Below are 12,064 nucleotides of genomic sequence, written 5' to 3'. Positions count from 1 at the left end.
AAGGCACTTGACTACTAACCAGAAGGCTGGTGGTTCAAACCCACCAGCCACTCCTCAGAAGGAAGATTGGGCAATCTATTTCCATAATGATACAGCCTCAGAAACTCAAAGAGGGGTCGCTGTGAGTTGGATCTGACTCCATGGCAGTGAGTTAGGTTTTTTTTTTCTAGAATTGTATTAAAAGAAAACAAAGAAATAGAAAAAAAAGTGTATGTAAGAGGATGTTTATCCTAATTTTATATATAGTGGCAAAAAAATGGAAAGAAATGTGAAAAAATAAGACACACCAATAGTTGAATGTTATGAAGTCAGTTAGCACATTAAAATCATGGAAAGATATTTAATGACCTGGAAAAATGCCCATGACATCTTAAGTAGAAAGAAGCAGGTTACAAAGGATCATCTTCCCTAGGTTCAGAGGGATAATTTATGTTTACATTTGCACAGAAAAAAGATTTGGGTGCGGGGAGCAGGACACACAACAAAATATTAACATGGTTTTCTCTGGATGATGGAAACAAGGGTGATTTTTATAATCTTTGTGCTCTTCTTATTTTCTATTTTTACAGTGAACACAGTTTCCTTTTATAATAATAATAATAATAAACTTAAACTCATTGCCACTGAATCAATTCCAACTCATAGCGACCCCCATTGGGTTTCTGAAGCAGTAAATCTTCATGGAAGTAGATTTCTTTCTTCTGCAGAGTGGTTAGTGGTTTTCAACCATCAACTTTCTGGTTAGCAGTCAAATGCCTTGGGCACTGTACCACCAGAGCTCCTTCTTTTATAATCAGGAAAGACATATTCTAATGAAATAGTGGTTCTGTAGGACCCTTTTTTTCTCCTTTTCTTTACTTCAGTTGTGTGACAAACCCCTTTGAGAATCTGGTGCAAACTGAATCTCCGCCCTAGAAGTGCAAATGCACATCAGATTTGACATGTAATTTCAGGGTATTTACAACTTCGAGGGTCGTAAGTCCCAAATTATGCACTGTTTATCCAGTCTGGGGCCTTCTGCCCCATAGACCTAGTCAGCTCTTTGCTCATGCTCAAGTAGTGCTGGATCCCTAGCCTTGCACACTCTCCCCTGGACCACCAAGAGCTGGCCTGGGCCTGTACATCTGCCCCAGTGTCTCAATGGACCCAAGCAAGTACTTTGAATGTGCCCCAGTTTAGATTCCCAGGACATCAACAACTGAGAGGTGTGGGTGGAGAAGATCACAGTGTTCTAGAATCCTGCCCTCAAGACCAGCTAATCAAGAGTGGAACACGCAGGCCACTTCTATAGCTCCCTAATGAGCCCGTGACACCTTGGTGCTCCCAAGGGGACTGAGGAGTATGTGCTCAGATGACTGTTATTTGGATATAGCCAGTATAATTCTTGAGACTTTGAAAATTAATAACAGGCAGCTACCATTGAGAAAGATGACTCATTACAGGAATGAAATGATGAGAGCAGCAAATTAATGGTGAGGACTAGACAACCACAGTTGCCAGATTACTGTTAGAGATTGGAATTCAGAGACTTGGTGGTAAAAATGAAGAGGGACATAGAATTTCAAACCATAGCCTCACTGGACCCAAGAACTTGAGCTTACAGAAAGGCCTCGTATGTGTGCCTTGTGTGTGTTCACACGCTAAGGCTGGGCCAGTTTGGAAAGACTCGTATCTCTTAGCTGATGATATGGCCAATGGAAAGACTGCAAAAGTTTCTGAACCAAAAAGTGACCAGATCTGATTTGACTTGGAGAGAGATAACTATAGATGGGAGGCCAGAGAAGGACCAGGAGACTGCAAGAGCTTGATAGGACCTGAACTGAGGTGGAGGATGGCGAGGAGATGTTGAAGCTATAGAACACTGAGGGTCTGCTGATAGGTTGGGTTGGATAGGAGAGGAGAAGAAAAGGAGTTCTTAAGAAAGTCTCTTAGGGTGGCTAGCCTGGGAGACTGCTTGGATAACTCCATTTACTGAGACCACGGATATATGAGGCAGAACTCAGTGGGAGGATGTAATGAGCTGTTATGGGCTTGTTAAGTCTGAGGTGCCTGCAGACATCCAAGTGGAAATGTCCAGCGGGCATTAGGAAATAGGGTCTGAGTAGCCAGATGACGTGGCTGCTAAAATGAATACAATATTAGGCTGCATTTATAGCCACAGAGTACTTAGGCAGAGGTAATTATCTACTATTTACTAGTCAGGTCTGACATGGGGTGTGCCTCATTTGTGCCACTAGCAGTGGGATGGCAATGGGTATATTTTAAGACTGAAGTTATTAACCCAGCCCAGAACAGGTCCACAGGGCAGCAACCAGGATAGTAGGAGACATTTAAATTGTGTTCATCAAAACACCCAAACTCACTGCCATTGAGTTGACTCCAACTCCTTGGAAGGAAGGTTGGGAAATCTACTTCCATAGTGATACTGCCTGGGCAACCCAAGGAGGGGTGGCTATGAGTCAGGTCCGACTCAACAGCACATAACAACAACAACAACATAGTGACCCCCATTGGGTTTCCAAGACTGTAACTCTTTACAGAAAGAGGCAGACTGCCTCACCTTTCTTCCACAGAGTGGCTGGTGGGTTCAAACCACCGACCTTTTGGTTAGCAGCCAAATGCCTTAACCACAGTGCCACCAGAGCTCCTTTTAAATTGTGCTATATACACTTAAAAAACTAGATGTCAGTGTTTTCTGGAAAAAGAACTCTAGGTTAAATGACCAGTGTGTAACAGGATATGAAAATAGAGGTTTCTATAGAGACACCGAGATACAATAAATAAGAAATTTCAGAGTGAGGTGCAAATCACCAAATAGAGATAAAAGAAATGGTTCCTGGACCTGTTCATTGACTCTGGGAGCCCTCAGCCAGATCAGGGATATGAAAAGGTCAGAGAGTGGAAAGAAGAAGGTAGAGGAAGAATTGGTCTTTTTGAGGGGAGGGGGCAGTTGCTGTGTCTGGGACTCCGCTCAACCCCTAACATGAGAGGTTATATGAAGAAGGGTGTATGTGGGAGGTGTTATCTTTTAGCCCAAAGTGTAATGAGGGCTCTATCTCCTCACCCCCCAGACCATGAAAGCAGAGCCTGAGGAAAAGGTTTCCTTACAGGTGGTTTCTTTTATGTACTTATACCAAGGAGCAAGAGTGAAGGACAGGGAAGAGTAAAGCAGGGAAGAAGGGAGAGCCAATCCAAACTCATTGTGTAGGTAACTGGGCTTGATCTCCTTAGGGATTTCCTGAGGAACCATGCAAATGGTAGCTTAGAATTACCTCCCCAAGGAATGAAAGAGAAGCGTACCTGTCCTTAGTCTCCAATCTTGAATTGGTCAAGGGGTATCCCTGGAGTGTTTGCACATGTGTCAGAATCCCACAGTGGGTCCCCCTCCCCCATTGCTCCCCATCCACAGAAAAGCCCCAGGGCCAAAGCAAGAGATGCTCAGTGCTGCAGAGGGAGGGACCACCACAGGAGACTCATGTCAGAGCCACACCCAAGAAAGATGAGGGACAGGTGGTCTGAGTTCTGCCCACACCCAGGAAAGCTAAAGGGAAAATGATGAAGGGTTCACTGCAGTGGTGGCCAAAACAACAAAACAAGGGAGTGCTGTGTGGTAATCGGCCCACTTTTTCAGAATGTGCTGGGGCAAAAGTTGCCCAAGTGTTTCCTTGACCCCTGAAGCTTCATTGGGGTTGTCTTAGAGATACTGTCCAGGAGGACCTCCAGGGGTTAGAGGTGCAGAGACCTCAGCATAAAGAAGATCCCCAGCAGTGAATCTTTGAATAGCCCCGGAACACTCCAATAGAGAGGGAATCAGCTTTCCTCACCCACCAGGCCCAGAGAGAGAACCAGGTCAAGAGATAACTTGCCCACGCTCTTACCACTCGTCCCTCTACCCCAGCCCTACCCCAGAGGAGCTAGTTGGGGGAGGGGAGCCAAAAAACAAGCCAAACTTACTGCTGTTGAGTTGGTCCCAACTCATAGCAACCCCTCCCTGGGTTTCTGAGGCAGAGTCTCTACAAAATAGATTACCTAATCTTCCTTCCGAGGAGTGGCTGGTGGGTTTGAACCGCCAGCCTTCTGGTTAGCAGTCAAATGCTTTAGACACTACGCCACCAGAGCTCCCAGGGGAATGAGAGAGAAGGGAAAATGTGAGATGGAGAAATAGACAGGAAGCCAGCCACACCCACTTACTGCTAGAGGATCCCGTCTGCAAGCAGGCCTGAGCCAGGGGAGGGGAGACATTGTGATGAATAGTTTGGACTAGATATTTTAATTGTGGAAGACAGGCTATAGTGATGACTTTGATTGACTGTAAAGATATCTATTACCTAAGACTGAGCTGGAAAGCCCTGGCGCCCACTGGAGTATTGATTCAGAAAGTGGGGAAAGTTATCCACTGCACCAATTTTAAAGGGACTGCAGGAGACTCAAGGAAAGTAGTGTTTTCATTATGTGCAAGTCAAGCATAGTCAACATTCCAATTACATTTTTTAGAACTAGCTCCAGGACCTCCTGTGGGAGCTGCTGAAACTTGACCCTTAGTTACCCTGTTCCTGACCATCATCACTCTTTATCCATTCTCCTTCAGCTTTTCCTCTCTGTTTTGACTCATGGTTAGTACCTTCCTGGTGCTCAGTTTGTGGCTCCTTCCTCTGAACTGCACCCCTCACCTTGGAACAGTGTCTCCACAGAGTCATAACCCTAATGAACTCCCTGTTACACATGGTGTCACAATCATCAAAGAGATGATTCTCTCCAACTGCAACACCATCATCAGCAACAGCCTAGTAATTGCATGTTGTCAGACAGAAAGGTCCCCAAACTGAATTCTAGTGACTTAGCTGAAGGTGTCCACCACCCACCTGTCAAATTTATCATAATGTGGTGGTTTCAACGGGGCTTCCAGACTAAGACAGACAGGAAAGAGGACCTAGGGATCTACTTCCAAAAACCAGCCAAAGAAAACTCTATGGATCACAATGGAATATTATCTGATATACGACCAGTAGTGTTACGTTCTGCTGTGAATGGGATCTCCATGAGCCAGAGTCAAGTCAATAGCAGCTAATGACAACAGTTTAGGTGTGATGATCCACAGAAACTGTGCTTCCCCCCCACACACACACTTTTTTCTATACAGCTTAGACCAAGTGCCAAAAGGCTTCCTTTGTAGCTGAGACGCTTCAACACTTGCAAATCTTCTTCCATGGGTACTTCAAGCCAAGATCTTTTGGGTTTCAATCATTTTATGTTGGATGAAAGAAAAAAAAATGTTTATTAGACTTTATCTCTGCCTTGAGGAGAAATAAACCCATAATCACTCCACTTGACCCTTAGCTGAGTCTGATAATAGAAAGAGGAACAAACTATGTATGCATGTGTATGTGTACGTGCCTGTGCCCACAGAAATGGGAAGGTTTCTGTCTCACGTAACCATACCAGTTGCTGTCAAGTTGATTCCAACTCATGTTCACCCCCCATGTGTGTCAGAGTAGGGTTTTCAATGGCTGAATTTTTGCAAGTAGATGGCCAAGTCTTTCTTCTGAGGTGTCTTTAGGTGGAATTGAAGCTCTAACCTTTTGGTTAGCAGATGAGTGCATTAATGGTTTGCACTACCCAGGAACTCCCTCTATCTCAAGTAAGGCTCCCTAAAAGTAGAGCCTGAGACATGGATTCTTGTGCAAGTGACATATTGGGGGAGAACTTACAAGAGAGGCTTACAGGAGGAGCCGGAGAAGAGTGAGAGAAGCAAGAGATGGTTCCAGAAGTCTAGCCTCAGCCTGATCTCATGGAAGCTCTGAATATGAATTGTACCTCAGAATCTGTTCTAGCTTGAAGCAAGGGGGGATCTTTTAGACCCCTGCACCAATCAGTAGCTGAGGATGCCTAACTCCCAGGAACCTCAGGTCTGAGTGGCTCTGTAGAAGGTTTCAGGTGTGACTCAGCAGCAGTGGATCCTGTAGCAACTAGGGGATAAGCACACAAAACAGGTAAAAGGGATCCCAGGGGATCTGGGTGTAGTTCCCAAATTATATGCCAGCTTCCCAGTGGATATAAAGTATGAGGTATGTTCTCAAGAACAAGATGGAACATCTGGAACAGACAGGGAGAGAAAATTCCAGGCCTGTGCAGAGTCAGAGACATGGCATGGCAACATTGCCTGAAGAAGTGTACAAAGAAGGTGGAACATACAGCCAGAAAGGTGGGAGGGGGAAGAGAGGGGAGGTTGCAAGTGCCATGCTAAAACATTGACTCCATTATGAGAGGCAGAAACTAAAAAAAAAACAAAACTCATTGCCATTGAGTCAATTCCAACTCATAGTGACCCCCACTGGGTTACCAACACTAAATCTTTATGGAAGCAGACCACCTCATCTTTCTTCCATAGAGCATGTGATGGGTTCAAACCACTGACCTTCTGGTTAGCAGCCAAATGCCTTAACCACTACACCACCAGAGCTCCTTCATGAGAGGCAGAGGAGAACTAGAATGGACCCAGAGGAACGTACCTCTATGGTGAGAAGCCAAAAAGTGCTATTGGAAAGGGACTCTCTGGACTGCAGGGCTAAGGACTGGGCTATGTGGTGGTGAAGCTATCCTGAGGGGGACGGGAGAGGCAGGCATCTCCTAGAAACAATGGCTCTCTGGCAGCCAGGAGCCAACCTGACACCCACTCTTACCTTGTGCCTTCCCTCAGCTTGCTGTGCCTCATCCCACTTTGCATGTAGCCTTTTCCTTTCCTCAACATTTCCTGTTCTCTTTCCTCTTCTCATCATTCCAGCATCCCATTTCTTTCCCTTCTGTTCTTCTCAGCTTGCCAAGTGTTCAAAAGATCTACCTACAATGGGCATGCTGTCTTGGGAATGCTCTTGATCCATCTCCTTTTCTCTTCCCTGTGGGTTCCCTGGATTCAGCCCTGTGTGAAATGCAGTGCAATGAGGAAAGCAGCTGTACATATTTTTGCATATATTCTTTCATTATTGAGAAATTTTAGACTCTTGATTATGGAAAATTTTAGCATATGCTCAAGTAGAGAAAGCAGTATAATAAACTCCTTTGTACTCATCACTCAATTTTCAAAAATTATCAACTCATGGCAAATCTTATTTCCTCTGAACACTCACCCACTCTCCCACGCACAGAATACTTTGAAGCAAATCCCATACATCATATCATTTCATCTGCAAATTTTTTCAATATGTATCCCTAAGAGTTAAGAACTTTTATAAAATAATATAACCATAATACCAAAATAAGAATAATTAATTCATATCACCAAATATCTAGTCAGTATTCACATTTCCTCCAATTGTCATATATATATATATATATAGTTTGTTTTAATTGAGATCCAAATAAGTTCATATGTTGCATTTGGTTGATATGCTTCTGAAGTCTGTAGTCTATAAGGTCCCCTGCCCTCTCATTTTTTTCTTGCAATTTGTTGTCATTGTTGAAGGAATGGGATAGTTTGTCCTTAAGAATTTCCATAACCTGAATATTGCTTAGTGCATCCTCATGGTGCATTTTAACATGTTCCTTTGTCCTCTGTATTTCTGACAAAGTAGAAGTTAGAGCTACAACAGTGATGTCCAATAGAACTTCCTGCAATGACAAAAGTGTTGTGTCTGCACTATCCAATATGGTAGCCACATGTGGAAAGGTAGAAAGTACTTAAGATATGGCTAGTGTGACTGAGGAATTGAATTTTTCATTTTATTTCATTTTAACTAATTTAAACAGCCACATGTAGCTATTATATTGGACAACACAGATCTAGAGACTTGATCGGCTTCCATTTTGTTCTGAACAAACTGTTTTATGTGGTAGTATGTACTTTCATCAGAAAATACATAATGTCCAGTTGTTTTTATGTACTGTTCACCGCCATTTATTGATGATCATTGTTTAGATCTGTTAATAATTCATTAAGGGTTGTAAAAGATGATATATTAATCTTATCATTCTTTTTTGTGTACTATGATGAAGTTAAAAATCATATAGGAAATAGGAAGGGCAGGGAAAATACCTAGTTCTTCCCCTTTATTTATCAGTTTTCAAAATAAAGAGGCAATTCCCTAGTATCTTGCAATGTGTGTATATAAATGATATGAGAATTTGTAGATATTGATATATCTGATGTGTTCCATTCCATATTGATAATGAAATCATCTTATGTTTGGCCAACATGAGGTTATTAATGTTGGCTCTTGAGTCCTTTCAACATGGCAACAGAACTCTGATAGCTTCCTTCTGCTACATTTCCTATCTAGACCTGGAATCAGCTATTTGTCTATAGATCCTAGCTCCTGTTAGTGGGAACTATTTTTCAGAGACCACAATCTGGGGATAAGAGTAACAGCAGTACTTTAAAGTCCTCCACCAACATCTTTTGCAACACACTTGAAGCTGAATACATAGAAGTACATTAGATAAATGAAGAGAGAAATATTCTGGGTTAAAAGAGGTACAGATGAGATAAGGAGAGCTCTGATGTGCAGTCCTCTCCACCCTCGCCTGCCTCACCACTGTATTCAGCCCAGATTTATTTCTTGTTTGCAATTATCTGTCCTCATGGCTACTAACCTAAATGTTGGCAGTTCAAATCCACCCAGCAGCACTGTGGAAGAAAGATCTGGTGATCTGCTTCCATAAAGATTTTAAGAAACAAAAATCAAACTCACCACCTTCCAACGCACAGCAACACTATAGGACAGAGTAAAACTGCCTCATAGGATTTCCAAGCCTGTAAATCTTTATGGAAGCAGATTACCACATCTTTCTCCTGTGGAGCAGTTGGCGAGTTTGAACTTCTGACCTTTCGGTTGGCAGCTGAGCATTTTAAACGCTGTGCCACCAGGGTTCCCTGCCAAGAAAACCCTATGGAACATTTCTATTCTGTAATACATTGGGTTGTCATGAGTTGGAATCAACTTAACTGCAAAGGGTTTTGTTTTGTTCATGTGCCTGTGCCATATATGCATTTCCCAACAGGCCATTGGGTGGTGCAGTGGTCCTGATCCCTTCTGAGGAGCCTACCAACACCATGAGCACAATTACTTAGCCAGGACAGCTTCACAGCAATTTTTCCCTTCCTGTTTTGCTGGGTACCATCATGTTTCCTCACATAGCTTATAAAATCATAGAATTAGAATATATCTTTATTTTACAGAAGAATAAAATGTGCCAGGGATAGGAGCTGGGTGCTTCTCAAAGCTGTGCTTCCCTCTTAGTGAAGAGCCCCTCTTGAGAACTCCTTTGGAAGTGAAGGGTGAGTAGAAACAAAATGGTACACAATTAGTTAACAGCAGAGCAGAGATAGATCTTAAGTCTATCTCCTAATGCTCACACCAGTCTTTATTCTTCTTTATTCTGTCATAGTGTCAATTCCATGATAAATTTGTTGATGTTGAACCATCTTTGCATTCCTACAATAACTGTGCTTGACCATAATGTTTCAATTGTGCTCATGAGGAACCTATACATAGACCAGGAGGCTGTCATTCAAACAAAACAAGGGGATACTGCATGGTTTAAAATCAGGAAGGGAGTGTGTTAGGGTTGTACCCTTTCCCCATACTCATTCAATCTGTATGCTGAGCAAATAATCTGAGAAGCTGGACTACATGAAGAATGCAGCATCAGGATTGGAAGAAGACTCATTAACAACCTGCAATATGCAGATGACACAACCTTGCTTGCTGAAAGAGAAGATGACTTGAAACACTTACTGATGAAGATTAAAGATGACAGTCTACAGTATGGATTACTTTTCAACATAGAGAATGAATATCCTCACAATTGGACTAATAAGCAACATCACAATAAATGGAGAAAAGATTGAAGTTTTAAAGATTTCATATTACTTGGTTCCACAATCAACAGTGCTGGAAGCAGCAGTCAAGAAATCAAATGTTATATCACACTGGCACATCTGCTGCAAAGGACCTCTTTAAAGTGCTGAAGAGCAAAGATGTCTCTTTGAAGACTAAGGTGTGCCTAACCTAACCCATAGCATTTTCAATTGCCTCATATGCATGTGAGAGCTAGACAATGAATAAAGAAGGCAGAAGAAGAGTTGATGCTTTTGAGTTGTGGTGTTGGTGAGTAATACTGCAAGTACCATGGACTGCCAGAAGAATGAACAAATCTGTCCTGGAGGAAGTGTAGCTGGAATGCTCCTTGGAAGCGAGAATGGTCAGCTTTCATCACACCTACTTTGATTATGCTGTCAGAAGGAACAATTCCCTGGAGAAAGATATCATGCTTGGTAAAGTGGAGGGTCAATGAAGAAGGGGAAGGCCTTCAATAATATGGACTGACACAGTGGCTGCAAGGATGGGCTCAGGTATAGTAGGGATTGTGAGGCTCGCACAGAACCAGGCAGTGTTTCATTCTGTTGTACATAGGGTCACTGTGAGTCAGAGCCAACTCCATGGTACCTAACAACAACATACATTTCTGGATTTGACTTGCTAATATTTTATTTAGGATTTTTGAATTTGTGTTCATAAAAGAGTTTAGCCAATTTCTGTCTTGTTACTGTATATTATAGATTGAATTGTGTCCCCCCAAAATATGTGTTATAATCCTAACCCCAATACCTGTGGATGTGGATGTAATAACTGTTTGGGAATAGGGTCTTCTTTGTTCTGTTAATGAGGTCTTATCAGTGTAGAAGGTGTCCTAAACCTCATCACATCTGAGTTATGAAAAGAGCAGGTTAGACACAGATACAGGGACAAACGGGGAAAGACACATGAGAGGATCTGTGAGGATAACAAAGGAATCAAGGAATACAGGGGCTACAGAAGCTGAAAGAGATGAAGATCTTTCCCTAGAGCCATCCCTTGAAATTGGACTTCTATCCCAGTAAATTATGAAAAAATAATTGTGGTATTTCTGTTACAGCAGCTCTAGGAAACTGAGAAACTATACTTGTTTGGTTTGGGTATCAAGATTCTAATAGCCCCATAAAATGAGTTGGGCACATTTCCTCTTTTCTGTAATAGTTTATTGTGATATAAGTCCAGCCTGTGGAATTATTCAAGCACATCCTGCCACAGGAACCAAGGGTCAACTTAACCTATTGTTACTACAGAGCCTGCTCTTCACAGTGCAACCCCCATGTGGCCCAGCACGGTGTAGTGTGTCCTCCTTCCTGAGGCTGTGAGTATAGGTGACTAATAAACTACTGTTGATTTCATCTGTCCAGTGTCAAGTGTTGTGTATTCATTTCCATAACCCTAGGAGGCGATTCCTCCCTTACCAACAGGGTGGAGAGGAGGTGATGAAGATAGTTATACAAAGTAAGATTTCCTACTTTTTGAAGATTGGGTGAAACATCCATGAAATTGTTTGTACCTGGTTTGTCCTTCCTTCCTTCCTCCTGCCCTCACTCCCTCCCCTCCCTCCTTTCCTTCCTTCTTCCTTCTTTCCTCTCTTTTTCTTGGGAGTTGAAATGAGGGGCATTGGGAAAGATTTTTAATTTATTGATTTTTTTTTTTAAATAATATTATTGGCTTACTCTGATTTTCCATTTTTATTTAATCAATTTTGGTATTTTACATCTAGAAGATTGCCTCTTTCATCCAGTTTTCCAAATTTACTGACAAAAAGTTGTTCATTGTGATTGCATGTCCTTTTTAAATCTCTTCAAGCAAACTTTGCTCTCCGCCATGCTGACTCCTGTACAGTTTTGTGCCATAGGCCTGCATGACGACTTTGTAGTAGTGATTCTAAAGCCAACCTCAAAATTGTAGTAAAAGTATATTGTCTGCCAAGACTATTGCCCCTAGTCACCCTTCAGGCCTGCAATTGAACTCACTCCTGTGGCTTCCCAGCCAAACAATAGACAGGCATATAAGGTGAACATTTACACCAAGAAGGTACACTCATTAGAGAAAGCAATCATGGGAGATCAGAAAGGCAGTATTTGAACAGGGAGATAGCTCAGGGGGCAGGAATGCATCAGAGAGATGGACACAGGGAAGAGGTAACTACAAAGAGGAAGTGAGAAGGGAGCTGTTACATTATGGGGATTGCAGTCAATGTCCTGAAACAA

Source organism: Orycteropus afer, unplaced genomic scaffold, assembly GCF_000298275.1.
Source record: "Orycteropus afer afer isolate SDZICR_OR568_19922 unplaced genomic scaffold, OryAfe1.0 scaffold00401, whole genome shotgun sequence".
Lineage (NCBI taxonomy): Eukaryota > Metazoa > Chordata > Mammalia > Tubulidentata > Orycteropodidae > Orycteropus > Orycteropus afer.
The sequence above is the reverse complement of the archived record's forward strand: the minus strand, read 5'-3'. Positions refer to the sequence as shown.